The sequence below is a fragment of the Panthera onca genome, chromosome C2 (assembly GCF_046562875.1).
Source record: "Panthera onca isolate mPanOnc1 chromosome C2, mPanOnc1 haplotype 2, whole genome shotgun sequence".
In the NCBI taxonomy this organism is placed as follows: domain Eukaryota; kingdom Metazoa; phylum Chordata; class Mammalia; order Carnivora; family Felidae; genus Panthera; species Panthera onca.
In genome coordinates, this window is record NC_138347.1 from 111,880,546 (window position 1) to 111,895,110 (window position 14,565).

Consider the following 14,565-nt stretch of genomic DNA (forward strand, 5'->3'; position numbering starts at 1 on the left):
AGATTTAAATTGGATAGTCTATCCAGGAACTTCAACCTCAGAGACTTCTCTAGAAGTAGAATGATCCAGAAAAGCCATTTTGGATAGGCTTTGAAAATTTCATCTTTTCTAAAGAAATTGTATTGAGGCCAATAACATAAATATGGTTGGAATATGGTTGGAATATTCCTTTCTTGACTGCCATATATTAAACGTTTGACTTCCCTGAATTTCCTCACTTACCACTTCACAAAATACATGATTCTTCTCTTGGCCATGGTATGATTAAATGCCATTCAGCACATCTGATCATAATATTTTGCACATAAAAACCTAGCTACTATGCACCAGAGTTGACAGGGGTAATCCTTACAATTTCTATGTAATAATGCCAAGTTCCCTTTCTGTGTATAGTTCACATTTGGTTTATCTATTTCTGTTCTTGATTTGATTCTGGCCAGAGCCATGCAAGTGTAAGAACTTATATTAATCTACATCTCTGCCTGCCACAGTCATCTAAGTTTCCACTTTATCCTCTGTAACTATGGGTAGGGTTTTAAAATCTCACTGACATTTAGAAGAAATTTTAGAAGAAAAATGTGTGTGCTGGGTGGTGCTTTAATAGTGATTCTCTCTCTTTTCAGAAGCTCCTTAATTCCTAAAATGACTTTTTAGTGGCTTGACTATGTACCGTTCACTCAGCGTATGTTTTGAACATGGATGTTGGACAAATATTTGCATGGCTCAGTTTTATTCTTTCCTTCTGTGAGTTTTGACATTTCTTTCTGATAGTAAGTTTACAAGAAATTCAATCTCAATCTAAAATCTAATTATATGTATATCAAATGTACGTGCATATTTGTTTTGGTCACTCCACAGAAGGAGATGAACCTATACCCAGCATTTGGTTTAAATGTTAAGACTGCTGGGCCGCCTGGGTGGCTCAGTCAGTAGAGCGTCCCACCCTTGATTTCAGCTCAGGTCATGATGTCACAGTTTATGAGATCAAGCCCCACACCAGGCTCTGCACTGACAGCTCAGAGACTGCTTAGGATTCTCTCTCTCCCTCTCTCTCTGCCCCTCCCCACTTGCATGCGAACACGCTTTCTCTCCCTCAATCTCAAAATAAAGAAATAAACATTAAAAAAAAAATGTTAAGACTCCTGAAGCCACACACATCAAGAGAGTAGGAAAAGGTTATATAATGAGGCTTTTGGAGGGAGCAGGCTGCCTCCTCAGCAGGTCCAAAAGTGATTTGGGAGAGCAGGGAAAGGAGACTAGTTCAGGGTTGGGGCTTTTTATTCTATTTAGGGCTGGGCTGCAGCGAGGCTCCTGCATGTGGCTTGAACTTCCTGCGTGAGCCCAAGGAGGAAGTACCAGCCTTTCTTATCAGCTTGCCCAGATGTGGGGAAAAGAAGCAGAGAGGTTTAAAAACTATCAGTAAACAAGTATCAAAAACCAGAGTCAGACTCTCAATACAATACCACACCTGAATACACCCACCTACCCATGCTGCCTCCTTTATCAAATCTTCCAATAAGACTTCTGTGCAAGGACTTACGTTCCTTGTCACCCCGGCTCCTAATTCCTGCTCCTTTGTGACTCTCACTTGCATTTCATCTCCCAAGGGGGCTTGTGTCTTTGCATTTGGGTTGATCAACATGCAGAATTCAGTCCTGGTACGTGACTGAAAAATCAACTAAAACAAAAATATCTCACTTACACAAGACACTTGTATTTGTGGCAGGCTACTCTAAATGTTTGATCACTCAAGGGGAGAGCGCAATAGGGAGATTATTATCCCCAACGACAGGAATTTGCCACATCTCTTAGAAGGCAGAAGTGCCTACTTAAGTTTGAACTTTAAATAATTGGAAGTGGTTTTTTTTATTTATGACATAAATAAAGCCATTCCCCTGTGATTACATAAGATTTTAAATCTAAGTAATCTAGCAAGTGTGCATGTGTGAGCACTGACACACACACACACACACACACACACACACACCCCTACCCAATGCAAAAGAATGCTGATATGTGGTTTGTTGATCTCGGTGACTCCCTTGATACTGAATGAGGAAACTTCACACAAACTTGTCCTAGACTCAGGAGACTCCGAAATTCTGATATTCCCTCTGGAAAATGAAACTGAAGATCACAAAAGAGCTTTTAAATCAAATTGTATCATTTGTATAAAATTCATAAAGTGGAGTTCTTACAGAAAGTATCCAAATTCATTTTTCCTCTTTTTCTTCCACTGAAAATATTCCTCAGAAAAAAAAAAAAAGGACTAGAACCACTTCTGTTTCTTCCTAAGATATATATTCACACCTCACCTCCCCTAATGAAATGTGGGACTAGAGGTGAATTACTTTGAGGGTCAACTTGGCATCATGAGTTGAATTTGTGTGTGAACATCAAGGCTCTTTTGCTCGCTTGTAATGACGTCACGGTATTTCCTGAGAGAGTTGGGTCTGCAAGCTACCGTGGGCTGCTTCCTTCCCAATCGAACCCCCAGCAAGATTCCTCCTCGAGAGGACAATCTGATGAATGTACTGGCTTGATCTTTGTATTAGAATACGAATAATTTGGATGATTCAAATATAAATTTCAAGGTGTATTTTTCCCCAGTTCTGGGACATATAGTTTTAGAAACAGTTTATCCATCTTTTATGGAAGCAAATCAATATTTTGCATAATGAAGAGTTCCATAGGGCTACCCAATACTAGAAAATATTCAAGATTAAGAGACGCTTGCCTCACCCAAATTTGCTAAAATATTAGGAGGTGATTTTATAGGGGAAAAATTACACATGTTCAGTTCTACATATGTCAAATATAAAAATCAAAACTATTACGTTAAGCTTATGATATTAGATACCTACAATTAATAATGTATCTATTTTCTCATTCAATTATTTTTTTTTTGCAAGTAATTTTCTTGATTGATATAATTCAAATGACTCAAAGTGGTTTCTTATAAAATGTTCTCAAGGATCCAAATGAATCAATGAATCTTTATACTTAAACATTTCACTTGCTTTCTCTTTAAAACAGAGAAATTGGTTTTAAAACAGATGATACATCCTGATATAGCCTTTGGCCCAAACTAATGCTGACTGAGGAAATCAGCTGTATAATTTCTATAATCTATTTTTGGATTTAAATCTTTGTGAACAAATTTATATTAATAATCAAACAGTTTTAAATCAGGCTAATTAGAATATGAAAGTGGTCAAGACCAGTGATATTTCTCTTGAAAATACCAAGGTTTTACCAAGCTCTCTGGAGCCAGAAAGGCCTCATTTAAGTTCTCAGTTAACTAATCATGTTGTTTTTGGCAAGGCACTTGTCCTCTTTGTGCCTCAATTTCTGCATCTTCCAAATGGAGATAAAACTACCTGCCTCAATAGGCTAGTTGTGAGAACTGATGTAAATGAAATGCTTTTCAGAAAAAAAGCAGAGCCTGGGGACTTGTTCAGAGTGGCACCTAGGATTAGAGTAACTAATTTCATACTGCATATTCTGAATATTTTTTTCTTCCCTTCTGAAAATATATATTCCTCTGAACTGGTATGTCAGCTCCACAGCAAGGTGAGTTTTAAGTCTGTTTGGCCTGTGCATGTCTCAAGTGTATCATTTATACTTGCTCAGGTGCACATGATACAAAGAAACTGTCATACACACACACACACACACACACACACACACACACGGAAAATTATCTCTCTTCTTCCTGTTCTGAAGATGTTTATACTGCAGGAAATACAATATTGTATGAAGACTTTCTTTTATGTATAAAATACAAAGCTTTTATCCCAAGCTTTATGCCAAATACAATTGAGCTGAAGAAAGCTTCCTTCTTACAAAAGCACCTGCAAATGTTTAACTGGCTAATGTGACAGAGGTTATTCTTACAACTTCACCGGTTTCTAGGCCCATTTTTTTTAAAAAAATAATGTGATGGGATAATAATTTGAGATGCTCTTTTGGGCTAAGAGATATGAGCTATCTTGCTCAGCAAAGAGGCGTCAGAGAAAGAGGAGAGATAAAAGATAGAAACTTCCTAGATTTTTTTTTTTAAGTTTATTTATTTGTTTGAGAGAGCCAGACAAAGCTTGAGTGGGGAGAGAGGCAGGGAGAGAGTGAGAGAGAGAATCCCAAGCAGGCTCCTCACTGCGAACACAGAGTCCGATGCAAGCCTTGAACCCACAAACGAGGAGATCATGACCTGAGCTAAAACCAAGAGTCAGATGCTTAACTGACTGAGCCACCCAGGTGCCCCAGAAACTTCTTAGCTTTTTGATTCAACCCACCATCAAGGTTTAAGACAGGGTAATTTAGGAGTGATCAGTTAGCCAGAACTAGTTTTTCCTACTTCCACTCAGCTCCAAACCAGGTAAACCTCCTATAAATTCAGGGAGCGAACTGAGAGTATCTCGGCATTGGTTTTTCTCTGTCCTGTATCTTACCTTCACCCCACAATGCATCTGGGTGGACTTTGGAGTAACAGTAGAACTCCTCAGAACAATTTTCAGGATGGTTCAGGAACGGAGAAGACCACCAGCCCCTCTGTATTCCAGTGATTACCAGCCTTACTGAGGTCCTCCCACCAAATGGTGTGAAAGCTAGCCTCAAAAAGCCTGTAGGGGGTGTTAGAAACATGAATTGTAGCTTCTAGGCACCATAGAGGGCTGTGCAAGTGCAGCCAAGACTTCTCACTGTCCAAAAGAAAGGGTACAGAATTTGGATGAGAGAGGGAATGGTTAGGGCAAGCCTGGAGTTGGTTCCTTCAGCCGAGACGAGCAACAGATGTAGCAACAGATGTGCTGCTCTGTCCTTGCCCGGGGCTGGTTGTGAATGCAGTTCCTTGGTGAGACAAAATTTCTCTTTGGTAAAAACTTGGATTTCTTTGAGAGACTGATATGTTTCTCTCTCTCTCTAAGTTTATTTATTTTTGAGAGACAGAGAGAGTGAGCAGGGGGAGAAGCAGACAGAGAGGGAGAGAATCTCCAGCAGGCTCTACGCTGTCAGCATGGAGCCCGATGTGGGGCTCGAACCCACAAACCATGAGATCATGATCTGAGCTGAAACCAAGAGTCAGATGCTTAACCAAGTGAGCCACCCAGGTGGCTTGATGTTTCTCTCGCTTTTTAAGACTTGAATTCTTTAGCGCAGTTGGAGGTTCACAACAAAATTGAGAGAAAGGTACAGAGATTCCCCATATGCCCTCTACCCCACACATGCCTAGCCTTCCCATTATCAAACTTATTTACCAGAGAGTGTTACATTTGTTACTATAGATGAACCCACAATGACACATCACAATCACCAAAGTCCAGAGTTTATTTGAGGGCTCACTCTTGATGTTATATATTCTTTGGGTTTGGACAAATGTATAATGGCAAGTATCCATCATTAAATGTTATGCAGAGTATTTTCGCTGCTCTAAAGAAATCCTCTGTGCTCTGCTTATCCATCCTTCCCCACAGTCCATCCCTGGTAATCACTGAACTTTTTATTATCTTCGTACTTTTGCCTTTTCCATAATGTCATGTATTGGAATAATATAGTATGTAGCCTTTTCAGATTGGCTTCTTTTACTAGTAATGGCTTCTTTGACTTTTCGTGGCTCGATAGCTCATTTATTTTTCATGTTGAATAATATTCTAATGTATGGATGTACCACAGTTTATTTACCCCTTCACCTCCTGAAGGACACCTTGGTTGCTTTGGAGTTTTGGCAATTTTGAGCAAAGCCATATACATCCGTGTGCAGGTGTTTGTGTGGATATAAGTTTGTCATTTCATTTTGGATAAATACCAAGAGACATGATCACTGGATCATATAGTAAGGGTATAGTTAGTTTTGTAAGAAACCTCCAAACCATCTTCCAAAATGTACAGATGTAACATTTTGCAGTCCCATCAGCAGTGTATGGGAGTTGCTGTTGTTCCATAGCCTCAATAGAATTTGGTGTTGTCACCTTTCTGGACTTTGGGCACTCTTTTTTTTTTTTTTTTTTAACTTTTTAATGTTTATTTACTTTTGAGAGAGGGAGAGAGAGAGAAAGAGAGAGAGAGAATCCAAAATCCAAAGCAGGCTCCAGGCATCACAGAGCCTGACATGGGGTTCGAACCCACAAACTGTGAGATCATGACCTGAGCCGAAGTTAGATGCTCAACCAACTGAGCCACCCAGGCGCCCTATTTCTAGGTGTTTTATGGTTTCATATCTTATATTTAGGTTTATGATCCATCTTTAGTTAATTTTTGTGGAGGGTATAAGCTCTGTGCCTAGATTTTTTTTTTTTTTTTTTTTTTTGCATGTAGATGTCCAGTTTCAGTGCCACTTATTGACGAAATTATCTTTGCTCCATTGTATTACCAAGGGCCACTTGGCTATATTTATGTGGGCCTATGTCTGGGCTCTCTATCCTCTTCCATTGGTCTATTTCTCTGTCTTGACTGTAGCTTCATGGTAAGTCTTGAAGTTGGGCAGCACCAGTCTTCCACCTTGCTCTTCTCCTCCAATCTCATGCTGGCAATTCTGGGATGTTTGTTTCTCCATAAAACTTTAAATCAGGTTGTCAATATATATTTCTCTTTTCCTGTGAGAGGTTCAACTCAGTCAATGTTTTCTCACTTTGGCTCCCTGCAAAATCAGTGTGAGATGTATCTGCCCAGGCACTGGAATGCTGTTCGTGCTTATAGTTGGGAATTTTTATTTTCTTTCTCTTTTTTAAGTATTTCTTTATTTTGAGAGAGATAAAGAAAGACAGCAAGTAAGGGAGAAGTGGAAAGAGAGGGAGAGAGAGAATCCCAGGCAGGCTCTGCCCTGTCAGGGCTCAAATTCATGAACCATGACATCATGACCTAAGCCAAAGTCAGTTGGTTAAGCAACTGAGCAACCCAGGTGCCCCAAATTTGATTCTCTTTTTTAAGTCTTGTTTTCTCCACTTTTCTTTAATTTCATCTTCTGAATCATATCCCTTGGATAAAGTAAATCTAAACATGAACCATTCATAAACAGTCAATCCAAATTGAATGAGCCCACCATTCACCTGCCTCACAGAGATGGAGATCTCGTCAATAAATCTGGAAGATAAGGATATCATTCCCATTCTCTCTTCCAACTAATGCATTTCATTCTTAGTTGTGACTAATGAAACAAGTCATGATTCTTCATAGGACAAGAGGGAAAGCAGACTGCTGGGTGATCAGACTTTCACGTAGAATGTTGGCTTCCAAGATCCTATTGACAAAGTCCTCAATAACCCTGATTTTCTCTGCTTGAGCACAGTTGTTGCACTGAAGAGATTTCTCATGTTCTGCTCTTTAAGCCTGTCTTTTTCTGTGTGTGCTCTTGAACCTGAGTAGGTCCTTCACTGACAGCATGTGAATATGATCCAAAACCACACAGCAAGACGTGCAGAACAGACAAATGCTTAAAGTGCCTGTCTCGATGTGATCTCTTTCTTAAAGGACAGAGCAAATTCGGCATAAATACCAAACACTGGTGAACTATCAGTTAAAAAAATGGTTGGTTCACGTATTTTCCTCATTAAAATCTGAGTACCTCTACTCAGTGTCAACTTTCTTGAATGTTTCTTCATGATTCCTAATGAGATAAAATAGCTATAAATAATAGCTATCATTTTGAGTACTTACTATGCACCACACACCGTACTAAGCACTTTATATTTATTTCACTTAGTCTTCTTGACAATCTTATAAAGTCTTGATGTCGTTTCCATCTCCTTTTCAGATAAAGAAACTGATGCACAAGAAAATTACTTTTTTCCCCCCATATCAGGATCTAATAATTGGAAAGCAAGAATTTGAATCTAGGTAGAATCTAAACTCTGTGTTTTTAACTACTTTGTAAATGGCCTCCAGTCTCAAACTATTAAATACTTGAATATACTTCAAGTAGCCTCCAAAGAATCAGGACTATGATCTAAAATAACTTGTATGGAAGTTATCGGCATGAACAGCATTCGTCAGGATTTTGCACATCATTCATTTCTTCATTTCTGAAGCACATATTCATCCTTCAAGGCTCCAGATCCCTTCTTCAATGAAGTCTACCTCTCTCCTCTAGGCAGTATTTGTTACCCTGTCTTCTGTCCTCTCTTAATAACTTGTTCATATCTTGTGATAGAACTTACTGCCATAATTAAAAGTCTTCCTTCAAGCCAGCTAGAATGTTCTATTTCCTGGGTACCTGGTAGGTGCTAAATATATTTTTCTGAGACAAACACATTGAAATTCCTCAAGCCAAAAAATCATCATTCTGGGAAGAAATTCAGAGAGAGAAATAGATAGCAAATATCCTTTTTGGAGCAAGAGGAAGAATAAATTCATACAATTTATGTACAACTAGAACAAGCTAAGTCTGAAAGAGATGGACAAATCTGTCGAAACTCTATTTCCCAACTCACAGCAATAGACTTCTGAAGAAAATATCCTGCAAAAGAACAGAATTCTCTATCTTTCCACACTTCACAAGAAGTGAGGATCTGCACAGAACCCTGTTCATCCTCAAGGTAGGGCCCCCGGTTTGAGGCCTTCCTAGATCACATCAAACACCAACACTGACATCTGCTGGAAATGCACACTGGCCACATTTTCTGCACTTGGTTAAAAAGGGGAAAAAAAAAAGTGCAAGATGATAAGAAACTACCTAAAAACTATTTCTGAGCCCAAACCAAGAACTAATATATCAAGGGAATGTGAGCTTGAGCAATCCGGGGCATTTCTTTCATTGAGAATATAATCTTGGCAAACAATATCATGCTTTTGGTGATAAGCATGGCCATAGATTTAGGATTCTGAATCACTAATTCTTTTGTAAGTAACCCTTAGCATGGCCCCCAAAATATATTTGCTGTTTTTCAAAAGCAAAATAAGATACGTATCTCTGTATATGAGGGATTCAGTTAATCTCTACTGCACATTTCATAAATAGCATGGGTTGTGCTCTCTGGTTTTTAGAAACCACTAACTCATTTTTGGGCTGAAGTTTTTACGGGTATGAAGGACAGAGTCTTGACAAATGAAATGGTGTGTTTCTGTGACTTGTATTCTCCCATTTTCCTATGTTTACCTTCTGCTGTCTCACTTGTGATACTAATTAGGTATTTGGGAAATAGTCAAACTGAAGAATATACTTTCCTCCATTTGTTTATTTATAAATGTTAAGGATAATCAGATGTAAAATATATTTTCTACATTTATTTCTCCTAGTTACTGAAACTTTTGGTAAAAGAGAAAAATTCTGTGACTCACGGAAACTATTTTATTTTTTAAAACAAATCTACCAAACTTGTATATTTAAAATTGTTATTTTTAGGGGTACTGAGTCACTTGGGTGACTCAGTCTGCTGAGCGTCTGACTTCGGCTCAGGTCATGATCTCACAGTGAGTTCCAGCCCCGCATCAGGCTCTGCACTGACAGTGAATGGCCTGCTTCAGATCCTTTGTCTCCCTCTCTCTGCTCCTCCCCTGCTTGCACTCTGTCCCTCTCTCAAAAATAAATAAACATTAAAAAATTAAAAATAAAATAATAATAAAATAAAATTTTTACCTGTAAACATCAGCTCCTACCTTCCTATCGTAACTCTTCATTTGTTAAGAGATGTTCCTATTTTCTTCTAAACTTACCTCATAAGTTTTCTTTCTTGAAGAAATAAGGTATTTATGGTTTTCTCTTTTTGCTTTTCAGTTTTTTATCTTTATTGTTAAACACAACAAGTAAGCAGAAAAGTAGACATATACCTCGGAGGTTTTGTAGGTTTTGTTCGAGCACACTGAAATAAAGCATATATCACAATAAAGTGAGTCAAATGAATTCTTTGCTTTCCCAGTGCATATAAAAATTATGTTTATACAATACTGTAGGTCAAGGAGTATGCAATAGCATTATATCTAAAAACACAATGTGTATACCTTAATTTTAAAGTGTTGCTAAAAAATACTCACCATCACCTGAGTTTTCAATGAGTCATAATCGCTGACCATAGATGACTGTAACAAATGCGATAATCATGAAGAAGTTTGGCATATTATGAAAATTACCCAAAAGGTGACATAAAGACACAAAGTGAGCAGATACTTTTGGAAAAATGGCATTGATTGATAAACCTGTTTCATGCAGGCTTATTACAAAACGTCAGTTTGTTAAAAAAAAATAAATAAATAAAAAGTATCCGTGAAGTACAATAAAATGTGGCATGCCTATATCTCAAACACAAATGGACAGCTTAATGTATTTTAATAACACGAGCACCATGTTATAACCGCCACTCAGTAACCATCACTCAGATCGAGAAAGAAAACATTGCAGGCATGCTCACAAAAGCCCTCGTTGCTCATTCTCAGTGACAATCCACACCCTTGTTTTCCTTGCATTTTAACCTGTAAGTATACATATCGAAATACTATAGTGTTGTGGAATTTTAGTTTTAGATCCATGGGATCATAGTGCATGTTTTCTTTTAGATTTGGCTTCATTCAGTAACCATTCTGTAAGTTTTGTCTGTGTTGTTACTTGTGGCTGTGACTTATCTTCACTGATCAATATTATTCCATTTTATGAATATATCACCATTTGTTCATCTGATCTATCACTGATGGCTATTCAGGTCACTTCCAGTCTTGTGCTGTTTATAGTTCTAATGCTTCTACAAGCATTCTGTGCATGTCTTCTGGCACATTTACAGGCATTTCTGCTAGATATAAGCTCACACTGGGCCATCAGTTATATGGGCTTTCAAGGTCACCAACCTTGTCATGACGAGGTTGTACCAATTGTACTCTCTGCAGTCCTATGTGAGTGTTTCATTTACTTCACATCCTTGCCAACACCTGGTATGGTCACACTTTTTCACTTCAGCAAATGGGGTGGATTTGTGGTAATATCTCATTGTGTTTTTATCTTGCATTGAATATCCTCTTTTATAAGGTACCCAAGAAAGTCACTTGCTCATTTTCCTAATGGGTTGTCAGTCTTTTTCTTATTAATTTCTAAAATTAAAAAAAAATCCATGTATCTGACTTTTTTGAGCTTGCCTATTCAGTTTCTTAATATTATCTTTTGTTGAACAGAATTGCTTTAATACAGTTTTATAAAGTTGCATTACATAAATGACTTCAGACTGAAAGGGTTTTTTTTATTAAAAATTTTTTTTTTAATTTTTAGAGAGAGGAGAGAGCACACAAACAGGGGGAAAGGCAGAGGGAGAGAGAAAGAATCCCAGCAGGAGAGAGAGAGAGAGAGAGAGAGATTCCCAGGCAGTTTCCACGCTCAGCACAGATCCAGATGCAGCACTGGGTCCCATGACCCCAGCCAGAATCATGACCTGAGCTGAAATCAAGAGTTGGCCACTCAACAACCACCTGAGCCACTCAGACACCCCAGACTGAATGCTTGTTAAATCTGATATTCTGGGAAGCAAATAGCTTCATCTTTATGGGCATCTGTATATATAATATATATATACATATACATATATATATATACACATGTATACATATATATGTATATGTACACACACACACACACACATATATATACATATATATATACATAAATAGAGAGAGAGACAGAGACAGAGACAGAGTTGAGGATGAGAATAAACATAAGGCCCATTGGGAACCCATGTGTCTTCAGACATATTTTCCCAGTTGTGTCCACATAGATATTCCATAAACACTTAAGATTCAATCTGATAAAAAAGGCGTTTATCTCCATCCCTATTAAATACCCCATTCTTTTGCCATCAATTGTATTGTTTTGCACTAGGTCGCACGGAAACTTCAGAGCCACCCTGAGTCCTTCCTCTTTTTCTTTTCCTTCCATATCCAATCACAAACCACACTTCTCCAGACTTCTATACTTTATATGTTCTTTCCTATCCCTGTAGCAGCCATGAATATGTACCTCTTAGATCTCCAGCTGTGCAGGTATCACAGTTGCCTGACAATCCTAGTTTCTTCCCCTCTCAATCCCCTGCCGCATTCATGCCAAGGCTATGTTTCCTCTGAGCTTCTTCACTTTTTTGGGGAACCACAGACTAATGGGAAAATAAAGATCTTTTAATTTTTATTCTTTTTATCACTGTTTTTAATGGAGATATAATTGACATATAACATTAGTTTCAGATGAACAACATAATGATTCAACATTTGCATACAATGTAAAGTGATCACCATAACAAATCTAGTTACCATCCATCACCACACAGAATTATATTTTTTCGTGTTATAAGAACTTTTAAGATCTACTCTTTAACTTTCAAAAATATGCACTAGAACTATAAACAGCACAAGACTAGAAGTGACCTCAATAGCCATCAGTGATAGGTCAGATGAACAAATGGGTGATATATTCATAAAACGGAATAATATTGATCAGTGAAGTTAAGTCATAGCCCCAAGTAACAACACAGGCAAAACTTACAGAATGGTTACTGGCTATTAACCATAGTCACTGTGTTGTACATTGTCTCCCCAGGATTTATTTTTTTTATAAGTGGAAGTTTCTATCTTTTGACCACCTTCACTCATTTTGCTATATTGTGTGGTAGTTCTATTTTCAATTTTTTCAGGAAACTCCATACTGTTTTCTGCAGGGGTTGTGCCAATTTGTACCCTCAGCAGCAGGGCACAACGATTCCCTTTCCTCCACATCCTCACAACGTTTGTTATTCCTTCTCTTTTTGATAATAGCCATCGTAACACCTGTGTGATGTTATCTCCCTGTGGTCTTGATTTGCATTTCCCTGATGACTAGTGATGTTGGGCACCTTTTCATGTACCTGTTGGCCATCTGTGCTTTCTTTGGAAGCATGCCTATTCAGATTCTCTGCTCACTTTTTAGCTGGATTTTTTTGTCAAGTTGTATGGGTTCTTTATGTATTTCTGGATATGAATTAACCCCTTATCTAACGGCATCTTGACACTTGAGGACTTCAAGATGCTGAGGAGGGTGGAAGATGCAAAGTGACAGAGGGGAAGGAGGAGGAGGATGAGGGGGATGGGAGGGGGAGGGGAAGGGGGGCAAAAAGACCAGTAGGATAAGAAGACCTGAGCAAATTACCACCATTCCGGTTCCTGGGCAGCCCCCTCTGGAGGAGGCTTATCAGACCCTGGCCCCAACTGGAGAGTTCCTGGTCACCCTGAAGCCTGAGCCCAAGCCCAACTTGGCCTGGAGGAATGCCTGGACATCCTGGGGAATCTGCTATTGAGGAAGCAGACATTGGTCCCAGGCCCACCCTGCTGGAGCCACCCAGCCAAGGGCCCAGTCACTGCAACTGCAGCCCTCACTGGAGAACAGCAGGCAGGTTCAGGAGGAGCCAGAGCTGGTGTTAACCTGAGCTCTTATGATGTCATCGAGGCCCTCGACCACAGTGTACAAGTCATGGATGTGGGAGAGATGGTTATGGTCACTGCGGACTCCAAGTGGTCACTGGGACTCCAAGGCCTCAGACACCATCCTCCGCAACCATTCCCCCCAAAGTGGCCCTGTGCCTAGAGATAATCCTGAGGATTCCATTGTCAAGCCTGACCCGGAGATGCTCACGGGGCAGCGCGTCGCCCTGGCAAACTGGAAGAAGAAGAGTGATGTCAACTACCTACAGGCCAACTTGGTGCTGGCAGCCAACTCTTATGACCCCACCATCAAGGCCATCACCTCCAGTGCCAAAGTAGATGTGACATTTGAGGAGGAAGAACAGCTCTTGCAGCTCGGGGTGAAGCGTATGAACAAACTGGCAGCTTGGCATCTGAGGGTGGTCTCAAAGCCGGAACGTTCCAACAGGACAGTGAACAGAGAGAGTCCTCCAGGCTGAGGAAGAAGCACATGGACCAGCAGAGCTTGGAGACTTCCCTGTGCTGGAAAATGCTGCCCCCTCCCCAGCCCAGTGCCCAGTGAATGCCTTGCAGGGGTGCCCGGCCCATCTGCTGGAAGTGGCCGTTTGGGGCCCTGCGGGTGCCCTGGGAGGTGTGGCTCTGTCTGTGGTCTTCGCTTCCAGGAACCAACTGCCCAGGTGGCTGCCACCTTCTCCACACCTTGGGTCCTACCCTGTGCTCCCTAACTTCCCTAGGCTCCCTGTCCACTGCCTTCACATGCCTAGCCCTCTCCTCTGCAACAGGGCACGAAGGTTTGGAGTCCATAGGGCCCAGGGAGCAGGCAGGATTGAGGTCCTGTAAGGGGAAAATGAGGCAGGGCCAGGGCCTCATGTTCAGCCTGGAGACAGGGTGGCCCCTCATTCCTCCAGGCCCAATTCCCATCCCCACCTCTCTAGGTAGGTCTCAGTAGGGGCTGGCCTCAGTTTCTCTTCCCAACAGGCCCTGAGGCAGCCCTTCCCCTGCCCAGTCCCAGTATAAATGCCAATCCCTCCTGGGTCTCCTTCTACCTTCTGACCAGGTTCCCCCACCCGACCCCACCCCCACCAAATAGTAAAATAAAGCCTCTCTCTCCCACACTCCCTGCCCCCCACACAAAATGCAGATGCATAATAGCAAAATACGGGGCTTCTTTAATAGGTCCCTTTGGTTTGGAGTCTCTTGGTTAACCTGGCT

The 14,565-nt window shown here is 40.2% G+C and overlaps 1 pseudogene; it reads left to right on the top strand.

Moving 5' to 3' along the window:
- Positions 1 to 2,420: 2,420 nt before the first annotated feature.
- On the top strand, positions 2,421 to 14,193 carry LOC145712436 (peptidyl-prolyl cis-trans isomerase FKBP8 pseudogene; annotated as a pseudogene).
- The last annotated feature ends 372 nt before the right edge of the window (positions 14,194 to 14,565 follow it).